This window comes from Euprymna scolopes, chromosome 46, assembly GCF_053919585.1.
Source record: "Euprymna scolopes isolate OS-2025 chromosome 46, ASM5391958v1, whole genome shotgun sequence".
Taxonomy (NCBI): Eukaryota; Metazoa; Mollusca; class Cephalopoda; order Sepiida; family Sepiolidae; genus Euprymna; species Euprymna scolopes.
The window spans coordinates 86918587-86935547 of record NC_136527.1 but is presented as its reverse complement, the minus strand read 5'-3'; the positions used below and the strand labels follow the sequence as shown (position 1 = coordinate 86935547).

At 40.8% G+C, this 16961-nt stretch overlaps 1 long non-coding RNA gene across 1 annotated transcript; it reads left to right on the top strand.

Annotated features, from left to right (window-relative positions):
• Positions 1 to 10492: 10492 nt before the first annotated feature.
• LOC145271397 (uncharacterized) lies at positions 10493 to 16085 on the top strand. The gene is made up of 2 exons (XR_013865853.1): positions 10493 to 12977; positions 15822 to 16085. It is a non-coding gene; the product is annotated as an uncharacterized LOC145271397 (long non-coding RNA).
• The last annotated feature ends 876 nt before the right edge of the window (positions 16086 to 16961 follow it).

Sequence of the window (16961 nt, the reverse complement as noted above, 5' to 3'; positions counted from 1 at the left end):
AGCGGCTAGTTGCGAGGGGGTGGTTACGGAGCGTGAGGTCATTACTGCGTTGAAGCAGGTTGGCCACAACAAATCTCCGGGGCTCGATGGTTTGCCCTACGAACTGTACTTGAGGCTGTCGCCCATGTTTGTGCCCCTTTTGACGGGCGTGTTTAACCACTGGTTTGCCCAGGATTCAATCCCGAGGCAGGTAACCAAAGGAGTGGTCACGCTTCTGAAGAAGGGAAACCAACATGGAGGGGGGAACCTAGATGATTATAGGCCCATAACTCTGCTTAACGCAGATTTTAAGATTTTGGCCCGTATTCTTGCGAACCGACTGCAGGTCGTTATCGACGAGTTGGTCGAACCGGATCAGAACTACGCTGTGAAGGGTCGAACAATTCAAAACAATCTGCACTTGGTTCGCACGATAATAGAGGGGTTAGAAGACGACACGGAAGCCGCGCTGATCAATTTAGATCAGTCCAAGGCGTTCGATAGGGTGGACCATGGGTTCCTGAGGGCTGTTGTGGAGGCCGCCGGCTTTGGTCCGGACTTCCGCAAGTGGATCTCCGCCCTGTATCGTGACCCCGCGGTGGTGGTGCAAGTCAATGGTAGGTTGTCGGAGTCCTTTGGGGTCTCCCGGTCGGTGCGGCAGGGCTGTCCGCTGTCGCCTCTGCTCTATGTCCTGGCGTTGGAGCCCTTCCTTCGCAAATTAAGGGACGAGGCGGCGAGACCAGTCCTACGCGGCATTGCTCTACCTGGCGGCCGAGTTGCCAGGGTGTCCGCGTACGCTGATGACGTCACCGTTTTCGCAGCCAGTCGTAACGACATCGAAGCGGTGATAGAGGCGATCGCTGAGTACGAAGTTGTCACAGGGGCCGTGATCAATCGCAGCAAGTCCGTCGGCCTGCGGTTGAGCGCCTGGACCGGGGTAAACTCGCTTCCAGGTGCGTTCGGCTGGACTGATGGCCCGGTTAAGATCCTCGGTGTGTGGTTCGGGCCGGATCTCCAGCTGGACAAGAATTGGTCGGAGGTACAGACTAAGGTCGAATCGTCTGTCGGGACTTGGATTCGGAGGAGATTGTCCTTGAAGGGTCGTGCGGAGGCATGCGCCACTTACGTGTTTCCGTTGATCCTTTACCGTTTATCTGTTCTTCCCCTGCCTGCGGACCGCTGTAAGGCTTTGGAGCGACTCCTTTTCAAACTGCTTTGGAAGGGAGGAAAGCCGTATGTCCGTAGACAGGTCTGTACGCAGAAGCTTAGCGAGGGAGGCTTGGGGATGCCTGATCTGCGCAGCCATCAACACGCAGAAAGACTGGCGTTCCTGAGTCGGACACTGATAGAGGAGGCACCCTGGGTACCGGCCGTGGAGCACGCTTTCCCACGGCTGTTAACCGACCCCGCCGCCGAAGGTCGCCGTCGACCAGCGGGGGAAGGGCGCTTCCTGACCGAATGCCGAGCCGCCCTTAGGGCATTGCCGGGGTCCAGTGACCTTGCACGGCCTAGGTGGAGGCTATATGAGGAGTTAGTGGAGGGCACCGCGAAAGATCCACTGGTGGAGCGGCTACATCTGTCGAGGGGGGAAGTTCTCTCGCTTTGGAGTTGGGCGCCTGCCAGTAGCTACATAAGTAATGCTGAATTCTCAATAACGTGGAGGCTAGTCCGGGATGCGTTGCCTCTCTTCGACCGACTTGCCAGGGTCTTCAGGGATCCCGATTATTATTATCCCCCGTGCCCACGCTGCAACGATGAGAACGAGGACGAAACGCGTGAACACGCGTTCTTTCTTTGCAGCGGGGTACGGAGTCTCTGGAGGTATGTCGAAGGGGTAACGGCTCGCATCGACCCCGAGCGGTCGGTGCCACTTGATTTAGCGTACGTGGTTGACAATGTGGACCCGCCGTTTATCAGGGAGAAACGGGCGGTGTTTCTGGTGATACTGGCTGTAGCTAGGTTAGTGACGTGGGTTTCACGTCTAGACATCGTCTATGAGGGGCGGTCTGTTTCCGATCGGGATCTGGTTGTTCGTTTTAAGCATCAACTTAAAACGAAAATCAGATGTGATTGGGAAAGGTTGCCCCGCATCGACTTTGATAGAAGATGGGTGCACAACACTAGTTTGTGCATCCGACGAGGAGCTAGGTATGAGCTTGTGTTTCCACCCTAGTAGTATTCTTCTGGAGGTGCTGAAGTTTCGATTGTCGTACACTCGGAACCCAGCCCCTTCATATGTTAATACGGGGTTTACCCCGTAATCATGGGTAGGAGTAGGTTTGCTAGTTAGGCAGAGTAACCACCTAGAGTGGAAAGCTTATACTTTATTTAGGGCCTAGACTAGGGTGAATGTGAGTTTGATCCTGTCCCCTATAGATCTTTGTTTTTTGATAGATTGGCACTAGGAGAGCTTCCAATGATGCCCAAAGTCCACCAGTTTTATTTTATCCTCGGCCCGATTGTATCCTTTACGTATTTTTATCTTGGAAGACGCCATCCATCCCTGTTATCCCCGACCCTAAGTTATTTTTCTTACAAGTCCCTATTTCCTCCACTCCCCCCTAGGGAACGACCTGCTTGCTTTCACCCTTTTTCCCCCCGGGGGAAGTGGACTGGAAGACAGTGGGCGTTTCATACGACAGACCAGCCGTTAGGTAGGGAGGGTCCCCTTACTAACCCGCCCCCATAGGCATTTTATTAAGTTGTTTTTCTTTTTCTTTCTTTTTGGGTGTATCTTAGTTTGCCCCCCTCCCCATCATCTCACCCCCATTTGTTTTATAAAAAAAAAAAAAAAAAAAAAAAAAAAAAAAAAAAAAAAAAAAAAAAAAAAAATAATACTTTAAGTTTGTAAATATCATTTTGTTTTGTTTTTTGTACATATTTCTTTCTTTACAGTACGAGAGTCGCCCGCCATCCCGATAAGCTGGGGAGCTGTCTTTTTAAGTAGGTCCTGGTAAGAATGTAGGCGGTTGTGGTATGATAGAATCTAGTATAGGTGTTTCTAAATAAAATACTTGCTTTCTAACGCAAGTTTAGCTAGCAAATTTAGCAAAGTCCCGTTTTCTTCCCCACTTCCCCCTTACTGGCCTTGGTGCCTAAGTTGTATCGGACCCCAAATAAGGGCCTGGCAGTAGATAATGCCAGGTCCGGGGCCGGTACGACTAAATAACTTCTCGGCCCTCGTGACAAGATCAAAGTGTAGTATCTGTTCTCTCAGTTACGAAACTGTCCGCCACCGGGCTTTCTGGATAGGTTAAGGTGTTTTCATACTAATCTTCGTTAGCAAGGACCGACTCCACATTTGTGGGAGCTTGGACCCGGAAACCGATCCCCTTTTTTGGGAGACTGGAATCTCGGGACCAACACCACTAGCTGGTAGTTGAGACCTGCTTTTGTTGTTTTTTTGCATGCGTTTTTTCTTCGTTCCGGTCTCTTCCCTCTAGAGACAGGGGATGGTCTAATTTCTCCACACTTAATTGCCTGAGCAGCACTGACCTGCCAGGCCCAAACTTTGTCTATCTTCGCTGCTCTCCCAGTGGATCGAGCAGACAGGGCTCTCTTTCTCGCTTCCGTTGGGGTAAGTTAGTGGGTAGTTGGGAGCTTGGACCCGGAAACCGATCCCCTTTTTTGGGAGACTGGAATCTCGGGACCAACACCACTAGCTGGTAATTGAGACCTGCTTTTGCTGGTTTTTTGCATGCGTTTTTTCTTCGTTCCGGTCTCTTCCCTCTAGAGACAGGGGATGGTCTAATTTCTCCACACTTAATTGCCTGAGCAGCACTGACCTGCCAGGCCCAAACTTTATCTATCTTCGCTGCTCTCCCAGTGGATCGAGCAGACAGGGCTCTCTTTCTCGCTTCCGTTGGGGTAAGTTAGTGGGTAGGGTGACGTGGGGTAGGGCGGGTGCTTCGTTTCTGCTCCCCTCTGTGGGCAGGGATTCCTATCCCCTCTCTCTCTTAATTGCGACGCGGCACTCTGGCCCGCTAGCACCCACTGCGTCTTTCTTCTCTGCTCTCCCCCCCTCGCGGGGGGATCTGAGCTGCTAACCCGACATCCCCGTGAGGGGAAGTCAAAAACTCTAATTTCTTCAAAGTCCGCTCCTCCCCCTCCATTCCCCTGGGTTTTCTTTTCCCCCACTACACTTTGGTCTGCGTCAGCGGCCAGTGCAACCGCCACGATGCCAGGCAGGAGGGGTACGTTACCCCAAATGCGCAAGATTTATTAATAAATAATAAACTAGACAAAATACTTTGAGAAATTCGCTCAATATATGTTAACGTGACATAACTTGACATATATTCGGTGGTTTTTTAATAGTATTTTGTCTAGTTTATTATTTATAACACCTTTTCCCGAACTTACCGTGTTAAAGAGACAGTCGGTCGCCATTTAGAATTTTCCAATACATCGGTAAACACTGTATGCTTTTCGAGCGCTGAATAAACATGTTAAACTGAATCAAAACACGAAAATTATATCCAGTTTGGTAGAAAAGTAATTTATCTTGCCTTTGATAACATTTATTTGTTATATATTTGTTTATTGACAGCTTTTTCGAATCTATGTGTACAGTAATACAAACCCTATAATTATTTCATGTCATTAAACGAAAAAAAAAAGAACAGATACTACACGTTTCCTTTTTTTACAGATATCATTGTCAAATAAAATGTATATTTATTTATAATTTGTTGTATTTTTAATCGTTTGCTGCAAACTTTAAATCGAGTATTAATCTTCTGTTTGAGAATATGTGTTAAATTATCGATGGTTTTATATTGTATTTTTTTATTTATTTATAATTTTATTTCAGCATTTATTTAATATAGAATAACCACGTCGCTTATTTAATCATAAATAAAAAAAATAAAAATAAAAAAATTATTCTATAAAAAGCATTTTCATTCCAAAATACTGAAATCGCCATTAAATAACCTGGAAAAGGGTTGATATGGCGTATAAGCAAAAGGCAGACTAAGAAATCAAGGGCAGATAATCGGAAATCTTGATTGTCTCCCTTGACGAACTTGTCTCCACGGAATTTCACGAGTGTTGTGGTCGGCGTTACGGAAATTACCGACCGTTTACTGATTTTATTTGTTTAGTTTTTTGGACCAGTTTTTTTTCACCTTTGTTTGGTTGAGAGATGTTTGAGTACTCGTGCAGTTTATTGACCACCGGTGTGAAATATTAACGTCGTATTTATGTGTGCTTTCCACCTAACAGTCGAATGACGTTAAAATTGATTTACACACTCACTTGTAAAGTCGCCAATAGTAAGATGTCCAAAAATTACGAAAAACGTTTACTCATTTTATTTGTTTAAATAATATTATATGTAGACTTTCACCTAACAAATTAAAAAATTAGAAGACGTTAATTTAGATTTAAATTAAAAATATTTGTCTGTCTGTCTGTCTATCTATCTAGCTGTACTGTATCTCTCCAACTACATCCTCTGTCTGTCTGTCTCTTTAACCTCGCATCGGCTCTCTGCTTGGTTCCTTATTTCAGCCCACCAAACTGGATATAATTTCCGTGTTTTTATTAAATTAAACATGTTTATTCAGCTCGAAAAAACAGTGTTTACCGATATATTGGAAAATTCAAAATGGCGCCCGACTCTCTCTTTAACACGGTAAGTTCGGAAAAAGATGTAATAAATAATAAACCAGACAAAATACTGTTAGAAATTCGCTCAATATATGTTAACGTGACATAACTTGACATATATTGGGTGGTTTTTTAATAGTATTTTGTCTAGTTTATTATTTATAACACCTTTTCCCGAACTTACCGTGTTAAAGAGACAGTCGGTCGCCATTTAGAATTTTCCAATACATCGGTAAACACTGTATGCTTTTCGAGCTGAATAAACATGTTAAATTGAATAAAAACACGAAAATTATATCCAGTTTGGTAGAAAAGTAATTTATCTTGCCTTTGATAACATTTATTTGTTATATATTTGTTTATTGACAACTTTTTCGAATCTATGTGTACAGTAATACAAACCCTATAATTATTTCATGTCATTAAACGAAAAAAAAAAAAAGAACAGATACTACACGTTTCCTTTTTTTACAGATATCATTGTCAAATAAAATGTATATTTATTTATAATTTGTTGTATTTTTAATAGTTTGCTGCAAACTTTAAATCGAGTATTAATCTTCTGTTTGAGAATATGTGTTAAATTATCGATGGTTTTATATTGTATTTTTTTATTTATTTATAATTTTATTTCAGCATTTATTTAATATAGAATAACCACGTCGCTTATTTAATCATAAATAAAAAAATAAAAAAAAATTATTCTATAAAAAGCATTTTCATTCCAAAATACTGAAATCGCCATTAAATAACCTGGAAAAGGGTTGATATGGCGTATAAGCAAAAGCCAGACTAAGAAATCAAGGGCAGATAATCGGAAATCTTGATTGTCTCCCTTGAAGAACTTGTCTCCACGGAATTTCACGAGTGTTGTGGTCGGCGTTACGGAAATTACCGACCGTTTACTCATTTTATTTGTTTAAATAATATTATATGTAGACTTTCACCTAACAAATTAAATAAGAAGACGTTAATTTAGATTTAAATTAAAAATATTTCTCTGTCTGTCTGTCTGTCTATCTATCTAGCTGTACTGTATCTCTCCAACTACATCCTCTGTCTGTCTGTCTCTTTAACCTCGCATCGGCTCTCTGCTTGGTTCCTTATTTCAGCCCACCAAATTAGTTCAGTTTTTTTATATTTTTTTTTATTCATAATTTGATTTCAGTATTTATTTAATATAGAATAACCGGGTGTGTATTAGTACTGGACACATAGATTCGAAACAGTTGTCAAAAAACAAATATATAACAAATAAATGTTATCAAAGGCAAGATAAATTACTTTTTTACCAAACTGTATATAATTTTCGTGTTTTTATTAAATTAAACATGTTTATTCAGCTCGAAAAAACAGTGTTTACCGATATATTGGAAAATTCAAAATGGCGACCGACTCTATCTTTAACACGGTAAGTTCGGAAAAAGATGTAATAAATAATAAACTAGACAAAATACTTTTAGAAATTCGCTCAATATATGTTACCGTGACATAACTTGACATATATTCGGTGGTTTTTTAATAGTATTTGGTCTAGTTTATTATTTATAACACCTTTTCCCGAACTTACCGTGTTAAAGAGAGAATCGGTCGCCATTTCGAATTGATATTTAAAAAAAAAAAAAAAAAAAAGAATCCTAGCTACTGAGTTGTAGTCGACAATCGTAACATATCCCAAAATTACGAAAATGCAATCATTAAAGAATTTCCTAATTTTTTGTTTATTACAACAACATTGCAAGAGTAAGATTAGTAAATGTGGATGTGTATTTTCCCCCCTAAAGTCCAACCCTATCCTCACCGTGGTAGGGGGGTGTAACGTTGTAGTTGAACAACAACTACACGGCTAAATGGGCTCTGGCAAAACAAAATCCAGGAAATGACGTCCGTCATCTGGTCGTCTTTTTATACGCTTGCATGTGGCGAGCAAAGAAGACGTGTTAAGGAAGGAGCAGGCTGAAAGGAGAACATTCCCCGAACAAAAAAAGAAAAATGGGCCTTACCCTATCCCTTTCCCTTATCCTAACCCTAACCCCTCCCGTTTGCTTCCAAGGCCCCATTTGAGCGTGTTCTCCTCCGCAGGCCTGCTTCTCCAAATTTCCCCGACTTTGCAGGTAACTGGTTTGGAGGCTTTCTAAAGCTCTTTTATCAGTGTCGGGGTGTTGAGTCCACACTTCCAGCTCAACAAATACCTGCAGTGCAAGGTGCGCTTCTCCGAATTTCCCCGAAGAGGGAGCGACACGTGCTCGTGTTTCTACTGTGTAATGCATGCGTGCCTCCACTTGACTACGGATGACTAGAGTAATACTAAAATAGTTTGTGTGTGCTCACAAGCTGCTTGAAGGGCGCTGGTAATATTATTCCTACTATCTATCAACTACGAGCTGGGGCGGTAATGCAATGATGGACCTCCGATTAATAATATCCGATACGATAGTAGGAATGGCAGTTTTGTGAGCTTTCATAGGCTCTTCCACATTCACGCACAATCTTGTGGTATCTCTCTAGGAATCCTGTTGGGTAGAGAGAACAAGAAGTCCCTTCCCTCGTTTTGGAAGGTTGTTCGCAGCAACGCTTGTTTTATATGGTGACCTCTTTAGGGAGTTCAACACCTTGTTGTACGGAACCCGATCAAAATCCAGTTAATGATGGCATGAGTTTGTTGCGTCCGTCATCTGGTCGTCTTTTTATACGCTTGCATGTGGCGAGCAGAAAAGACGTGCTCGAGCAGGCTGGAAGGAGAACACTCCCCCGAAAGAGAAAAATGGGCCTCCCTCTCTCCCGTGTGCTTCCATCAAGGCCCAAATTGTGTGTGTTCTCCTTCGCAGACCTGGTCCTCCAACTTTCCTCGACTTTGCAGGTAACTAATCTGGAGCTTTTCTAAAGCTCTTTTCTCAGTGTCGAGGTGTTGAGTCAACTCCCAGCTCAACAAATACCTGCAGCGCAAGGTGCGCTTTTCCGAATTCCCCCGAAGAGGGAGCGACACGTGCTCGTGTTTCTACTATGTAATTCACGCGTGCCTCCACTCGACTACGGACGACTAGAGTAATACTGCTATTAGTTTGCGTGTGCTCACAAGCTGCTTGAAGGGCGCTGGTAATATTATTCCTACTATCTATCAACTACGAGCTGGGGCGGTAATGCAATGATGGACCTCCGATTAATAATATCCGATACGATAGTAGGAATGGCAGTTTTGTGAGCTTTCATAGGCTCTTCCACATTCACGCACAATCTAGTGGTATCTCTCTAGGAATCCTGTTGGGTAGAGAGAACAAAAAGTCCCTTCCCTCGTTTTGGAAGGTTGTTCACAGCAACGCTTGTTTTATATGGTGACCTCTTTAGGTAGTTCAACACCTTGCTCTCCTTGACTCTTCTCATTGTCGAGGTTCTGAGTCCGGTTCCAGGTGTACAAATAGGTGCAAGTCTGGATAGGGAATCTCCCCAAGTGGGTGAGCCTACGCTCTTTCTTATCAGGCGACACGTGCTCGTGTTACTACATAATGCATGCATGGCTCCATTCGACCAGGAACGACTAGAGTAATACTACCATTAGTTTGTGTGTTCTCACAAGCTGCCTGAAGGGCGCTGGTAATATTATTCCTACTATCTATCAACTACGAGCTGGGGCGGTAATGCAATGATGGACCTCCGATTAATAATATCCGATACGATAGTAGGAATGGCAGTTTTGTGAGCTTTCATCACCTCCTCCTCATTCACGCACAATCTTGTGGTATCTCTCTAGGAATCGTGTTGAGTAGAGAGAACACTTCCGTTTTCTGCTCCGCCTTTTATTCCGAGTAGAAACCGCCTTTTTCAGAGGATGTTCGTAGCAATGCATGTTTTATGTAGCGCTCCACTTTGGGGAGATCATCACCTACCTGGCCAGACTGTCCTTTCCTGTACGGTACCTGGTAACTAGTGGATTCCACCCTTTCCCTCCTTTTTCAGTTTGATGGCGACCACGACCAGCCAGAGGTGAGTAAAGCATCAAGCGTTTCTTCTTTTCGGTTTCAGTTTTTGTAATTGACAAGTTTAATTTTCCTCTTTTGTATTACTGCAGCTTCTAGTTAGAATCAGCATAAGTCCTCAGTTAAGTATTTCTTTCGTTGTGTTGCTAGTGATTAAAACGAATGCCTTTCTGCTTATATTTCCTTTAACCAACTTTTGCAAGTCTAACCAAAAATATTCACCCATGCTTGATCATAACCAGAATTATTTTTCTGTTACAGGTATTTTATTTTATTACTACATAATGCATGCATGGCTCCATTCGACCAGGAACGACTAGAGTAATACTACCATTAGTTTGCGTGTGCTCACAAGCTGCTTGAAGGGCGCTGGTAATATTATTCCTACTATCTATCAACTACGAGCTGGGGCGGTAATGCAATGATGGACCTCCGATTAATAATATCCGATACGATAGTAGGAATGGCAGTTTTGTGAGTTTTCATAGGCTCTTCCACATTCACGCACAATCTTGTGGTATCTCTCTAGGAATCGTGTTGAGTAGAGAGAACACTTCCGTTTTCTGCTCCGCCTTTTATTCCGAGTAGAAACCGCCTTTTTCGGAGGATGTTCGTAGCAATGCATGTTTTATGTAGCGCTCCACTTTGGGGAGATCATCACCTACCTGGCCAGACTGTCCTTTCCTGTACGAAACCTGGTAACGAGTGGATTCCACCCTTTCCCTCCTTTTTCAGTTTGATGGCGACCACGACTAGCCAGAGGTGAGTAAAGCATCAAGCGTTTCTTCTTTTCGATTTCAGTTTTTGTAATTGACAAGTTTAATTTTCCTCTTTTCCATTACTGCAGCTTCTAGTTAGAATCGGCACAAGTCCTCAGGTAAGTATTTCTTTCGTTGTGTTGCTAGTGATTAAAACGAATTCCTTTCTGCTTATATTTCCTTTAACCAACTTTTGCAAGTCTAACCAAAAATAATCACCCATGCTTGATCATAGCCAGAATTATTTTTCTCTTACAGGTATTTTATTTTATTACTACATAATGCATGCATGGCTCCATTCGACCAGGAACGACTAGAGTAATACTACAATTAGTGTGCGTGTGCTCACAAGCTGCTTGAAGGGCGCTGGTAATATTATTCCTACTATCTATCAACTACGAGCTGGGGCGGTAATGCAATGATGGACCTCCGATTAATAATATCCGATACGATAGTAGGAATGGCAGTTTTGTGAGCTTTCATAGGCTCTTCCACATTCACGCACAATCTTGTGGTATCTCTCTAGGAATCCTGTTGGGTAGAGAGAACAAGAAGTCCCTTCCCTCGTTTTGGAAGGTTGTTCGCAGCAACGCTTGTTTTATATGGTGCCCTCTTTAGGGAGTTCAACACCTTGTTGTACGGAACCCGATCAAAATCCAGTTAATGACCGCATGAGTTTGTTGCGTCCGTCATCTGGTCGTCTTTTTATATGCTTGCATGTGGCAAGCAGAAAATACGTGCTCGAGCAGGCTGGAAGGAGAACACTCCCCCGAAAGAGAAAAATGGGCCTCCCTCTCTCCCGTGCTTCCATCAAGGCCCAAATTGTGTGTATTCTCCTTCGCAGGCCTGGTCCTCCAACTTTCCTCGACTTTGCAGGTAACTAATCTGGAGCTTTTCTAAAGCTCTTTTCTCAGTGTCGAGGTGTTGAGTCAACTCCCAGCTCAACAAATACCTGCAGCGCAAGGTGCGCTTTTCCGAATTCCCCCGAAGAGGGAGCGACACGTGCTCGTGTTTCTACTATGTAATGCACGCGTGCCTCCACTCGACTACGGACGACTAGAGTAATACTGCTATTAGTTTGCGTGTGCTCACAAGCTGCTTGAAGGGCGCTGGTAATATTATTCCTACTATCTATCAACTACGAGCTGGGGCGGTAATGCAATGATGGACCTCCGATTAATAATATCCGATACGATAGTAGGAATGGCAGTTTTGTGAGCTTTCATAGGCTCTTCCACATTCACGCACAATCTAGTGGTATCTCTCTAGGAATCCTGTTGGGTAGAGAGAACAAAAAGTCCCTTCCCTCGTTTTGGAAGGTTGTTCACAGCAACGCTTGTTTTATATGGTGACCTCTTTAGGTAGTTCAACACCTTGCTCTCCTTGACTCTTCTCATTGTCGAGGTTCTGAGTCCGGTTCCAGGTGTACAAATAGGTGCAAGTCTGGATAGGAAATCTCCCCAAGTGGGTGAGCCTACGCTCTTTCTTATCAGGCGACACGTGCTCGTGTTACTACATAATGCATGCATGGCTCCATTCGACCAGGAACGACTAGAGTAATACTACCATTAGTTTGTGTGTTCTCACAAGCTGCCTGAAGGGCGCTGGTAATATTATTCCTACTATCTATCAACTACGAGCTGGGGCGGTAATGCAATGATGGACCTCCGATTAATAATATCCGATACGATAGTAGGAATGGCAGTTTTGTGAGTTTTCATAGGCTCTTCCACATTCACGCACAATCTCGTGGTATCTCTCTAGGAATCGTGTTGAGTAGAGAGAACACTTCCGTTTTCTGCTCCGCCTTTTATTCCGAGTAGAAACCGCCTTTTTCGGAGGATGTTCGTAGCAATGCATGTTTTATGTAGCGCTCCACTTTGGGGAGATCATCACCTACCTGGCCAGACTGTCCTTTCCTGTACGGTACCTGGTAACGAGTGGATTCCACCCTTTCCCTCCTTTTTCAGTTTGATGGCGACCACGACTAGCCAGAGGTGAGTAAAGCATCAAGCGTTTCTTCTTTTCGATTTCAGTTTTTGTAATTGACAAGTTTAATTTTCCTCTTTTCCATTACTGCAGCTTCTAGTTAGAATCAGCACAATCCTCAGGTAAGTATTTCTTTCGTTGTGTTGCTAGTGATTAAAACGAATTCCTTTCTGCTTATATTTCCTTTAACCAACTTTAGCAAGTCTAACCGAAAATATTCACCCATGCATGATCATAACCAAAATTATTTTTCTGTTACAGGTATTTTATTTTAATAAAAATTAACAAAATAATTAACATACACTCAGTAAAATGCAATGTACTAAAGTAACATAAATAAAACAAAAACAAAATGTAAAAATAATAATGCAAAATACAAGTAGTTATTACAGGTTTCAACAGCAACAGCCATGACCCTGTCATCCCAATATTGGATGCAGTTCCAGAAACTCATAAAGTAAGTATTGATATCTTCTTCTAATTATATTTTTTTAAAAAAAGAAAATTTCACAAAAATTAAAATACTGTGATCTAAAGGAAAATATACTGAAAAAAAAAAAAAATGTAAAACTAATAATGTGAAATACAACTAGTTATTACAGGTTTCAGCAGTAGCCGTTACGCTCTCATCCCGATCTTGGATGCAGTTCCAGAAAGTCATAAAGTAAGTATTGTTATTTCCTAATTATAATTTCCAAAAAAATAATTTCATAAAAATAAAATGCTATGAAATAAAGGAAAATAAATAAAACAAACAAACCAAAAAAAGAAAAAAACAATTAAAAAAAAAAGAAAAAGTTATTCAAGTTTTCAGCACCAGCAGCAGCAACACCCATGACCCCTCTCATCCCCATCTTGGAAGCAGTTCCAGAAATTCCTAAAGTAAGTAATAATATATTTTTTTTTTTATAAGCAACTCCAACTTCCCATCGAATTCATAAAGGTTTCATTTATTGTATCAATGTGTCTTGGTGGTGCTGTAACAACTACCTTGATTTATTTCTAATTTTCTAGTGATTGTTGAGACTTCAGGACTCTAAACCACCTTTTCAGCACTTGTTTTGTACCAGCTGCTGAATTTGCTTTGTTTTAGATGGGTTTCAGTTAATTTCTTAATTTACTTGATTTCTTTTTTGTCTAATGACTTTTGATGATTCCAGCTTCTAATTGGCCCTTTCTTTTCTTGTTCTCCAGTACCGTTGAACATTACTCGCTTTTTTTCGCACCTGATAAATTTTGCTAATTAATTTTTTCTCTTTTTGTTCCAGACTTTATCCTGTCTATTAACTTTTATTCTCTTTCTAGTTCTCTTGCAGCGTTGAACATTACTTGTTTTTGACTTATTTTTACTAGTGAGTGTTGAGACTTGAAGATTCTAAAAGAGCATTTCTTTACAGCACCTGATAAATGGCATCCTATTTACTTGATTTCTTTTTTGTCTAATGACTTTTGATGATTCCAGCTTCTAATTGGCCCTTTCTGTTCTTGTTCTCCAGTACCGTTGAACATTACTCACTTTTTTCGCACCTGATAAATTTTGCTAATTAATTTTTTCTCTTTTTGTTCCAGACTTTATCCTGTCTATTAACTTTTATTCTCTTTCTAGTTCTCTTGCAGCGTTGAACATTACTTGTTTTTTTTACTTATGTTTAGCATACGCACAGATTTGGTAAAGTTAGCCGAAAACAATTATATATAACATTTCTTCAGTTTGAACTCATTTTTGCCGAGAGAGATAGGTTTCCTTGTTCATGTGGATTTGCCTAAAGTAAAGTATGTAAATGCATGAACAATATGCTTTGTAATTATATACAAATATTTACATTACTATTGTTTTTTTTTTTTATTACATTTTTACCTCAAACAAGGCACTTTGCCACTATCAGGGGGAAACATCTACTGGGGTACTGGGGTACTATGTAGGGATTTGGGCAGGGAGGTGTTGGTTCACGTTGCACTTGAACTTATGCATGTCAGTACAGTTGGGGAAGCAGTGACCTGGAATGGAATTCCAAATTCTAGCAGTTCTGGGGAAGAAACTACTGGAGTAGAAAGATCTTTTAAATGTAGGGATCTCTACAGTGTGGGGGGTGGGATTTTGCAGCTTGTCGGGTCTGTCGAGGGTGTTTACGTTGTGGGGGCACAAATGCTTGCAGTTCATCAGAGCATTCACCATTATAATAGTTGTAGAACAGGCAGAGGGATGCAACGTTTCGACGATGGGACAGAGGCTGAAGCTTAGATGCCAGTTTAGGGCCTATCAGATTTGCGACTCTCTTTTGAACCCTGTCAAGGAGCGAGAGACTAGTAGCCGATGCACCAGCCCAAATATGACAGCAATACTCCATACATGGGCGAATAGTGGCCTTGTTAGAGAGGTACAGGATACTTTGGGGTGTTAGAAGTTTTCTAGCACGGTAGAGAGAGCCCACCTTCCTCGCAGCGGCCCTGGCAATGCTCTCGATGTAATTGTTCCAGCTATAATTATCATTTTCATTATGGATCAGTAATATAATTTTACTACTGTTAATATATTCTAATAAATTATAATATATTAAATAACTATAAAAACTAAAACTAATAATTAAAAACAAAAAAATCATGATTAGATACTAAAACATAACTTATAAATTAGCGCTAAATTAAGTTATAACCGATCAAATAATAAACACTAAACCTCGACATAAATGTAAATATCAAAATGTTAAATTGTATAAATACTGAAAGATTAAACACTAATACTAAAATAATACTTTAAAACCAAAAATATACCAGAGAATAAGTGATAAGCTGTTCTAAAAATAAACTTATTACTAGTAAAAATATCTTGCTGATCCATATAAGAAAATGATAATAATAATGGCATATTAAAAATGAGCAATTATTAGAATAACGATTGCGCTCAAATTCGAGTTTGCCCTTTACACGCCTTTGCAGTAATATTTATGCCCCAAAATTGGAAAATGTGGCTGATTACTTGGACCTGAAAGTTCTAAACTAGCATAATTGTCTGGCATCTCAGTACTTTGTACAAAACTAGCATTTTATCCCTGGGAGTTTGGGGGTTTTGTGTTGAGCCAAACAACGAAAAACGCGTGGTAGCAGGGAGGAAGGCTAGAACCCGTTACGTGTTTGCGTGTATGACCACTGGCAGTGACGTAGGTTTAAATTAAAGCTAGAGAAAAGAAAGCACGGCATGACTTACAAATACATCGTGGATTAAAGCAACCCCCTAGCTATTTGTCGCGTGAAGTAATAATTACACTTATATATATTTTTTCCTTTATTTTTAACTTTGACACATTAACCATTATTGATTAAGGGTCATATGAATTTATTACGTTAGATCCATGGCCAAGGAAACTATATCTAACATTTCAGTGGTTTATACTATAAGTTGTACACTTTCACTTTTATAGATATATCCATTTCAAAATTACTCGGACTTGTAACGACATGATTCCATTTCCGTTGGATTAAAACTTGTCTCTTTTTTCTTTTTATTTAGCAACCAGCCGAAACTTCTCCCAGAAGAAGACCACTCCCATCCAAAATTTCTACAAGAACAGGATAGCCGCCGCCACTTCAGGGTCCTGGATATGACCTTAAACTGTATCCGATGGTAAAGCTCCATAAGCGGGCTTGGGGAGTGTGGAGCCACCCTTTAATTACCATTGCTCCCAGGTCCACTCTGACCCGGAGTGGTAGTACCTGTTAGGGTCCCCACTGTGGGTTACATATTTTTCTTCTAATAAACCTTTAAAAACTATAAGTCTATTTTCTGTGTTATCTATTTGTTATACATCATGTGCCCCGAATTAAATTGTGATATTCGTTTTCAGCATATTCAAAAAGATTTAAAAAATCGACATAGAATTACATATCAAATATAAAAAAAAAAGGCTAACCCTGACCCCCAACTCTAATCCATCCTAGAGACAATTTGATCAAAGAGGAGCAGCATGAATATCAGCAATAATGTATGCCAAAAAAAAAAAAAAAAAAATTACTTAATATTGGTTTGAACTATAAAGAACTCTGCACTTGTAGAGTTTTCGTAATTTTTGGATATATTACTATTTTCGACATGACAATTAACTACGTATGGAGGTTGGCTTTGTTTTAATATGCAGGGAGACGACGGTCTCATGACAGTCACCTCGGTCTTGTTCTAATTTGAGCCTGAACACTTGTTATGTTCCAAAGTAAATAAACGCTTTAAAATAAGTTAAAACAAAAAGAACTTCTCAGATATTAATCAAGGCAGATAAATCAAGTCAGAGTTTCCTTTAGGAAACCATATGAAAATATACTCACAAATATATGTATATATATATACATATATATGTGTGTGTGCTTTCTCAAGGGAGATAATAAAAATAAGAGTTATCTACCTTTAAAAAACATGAAAATGTACTAACAAATATATATATATATATATATAGTAATTTATGAAATATATATGGCGATTAAGCTACACTGAATATTCGGCGTTTCATCCACTATAGGATTCGTTAATTTATGAAATATATATGGCAATTAAGCTACACTGAATATTCGGCGTTTCATCCACTATAGGATTCGTCAGGCTAACGAATCCTATAGTGGATGAAACGCCGAATATTCAGTGTAGCTTAATCGCCATATA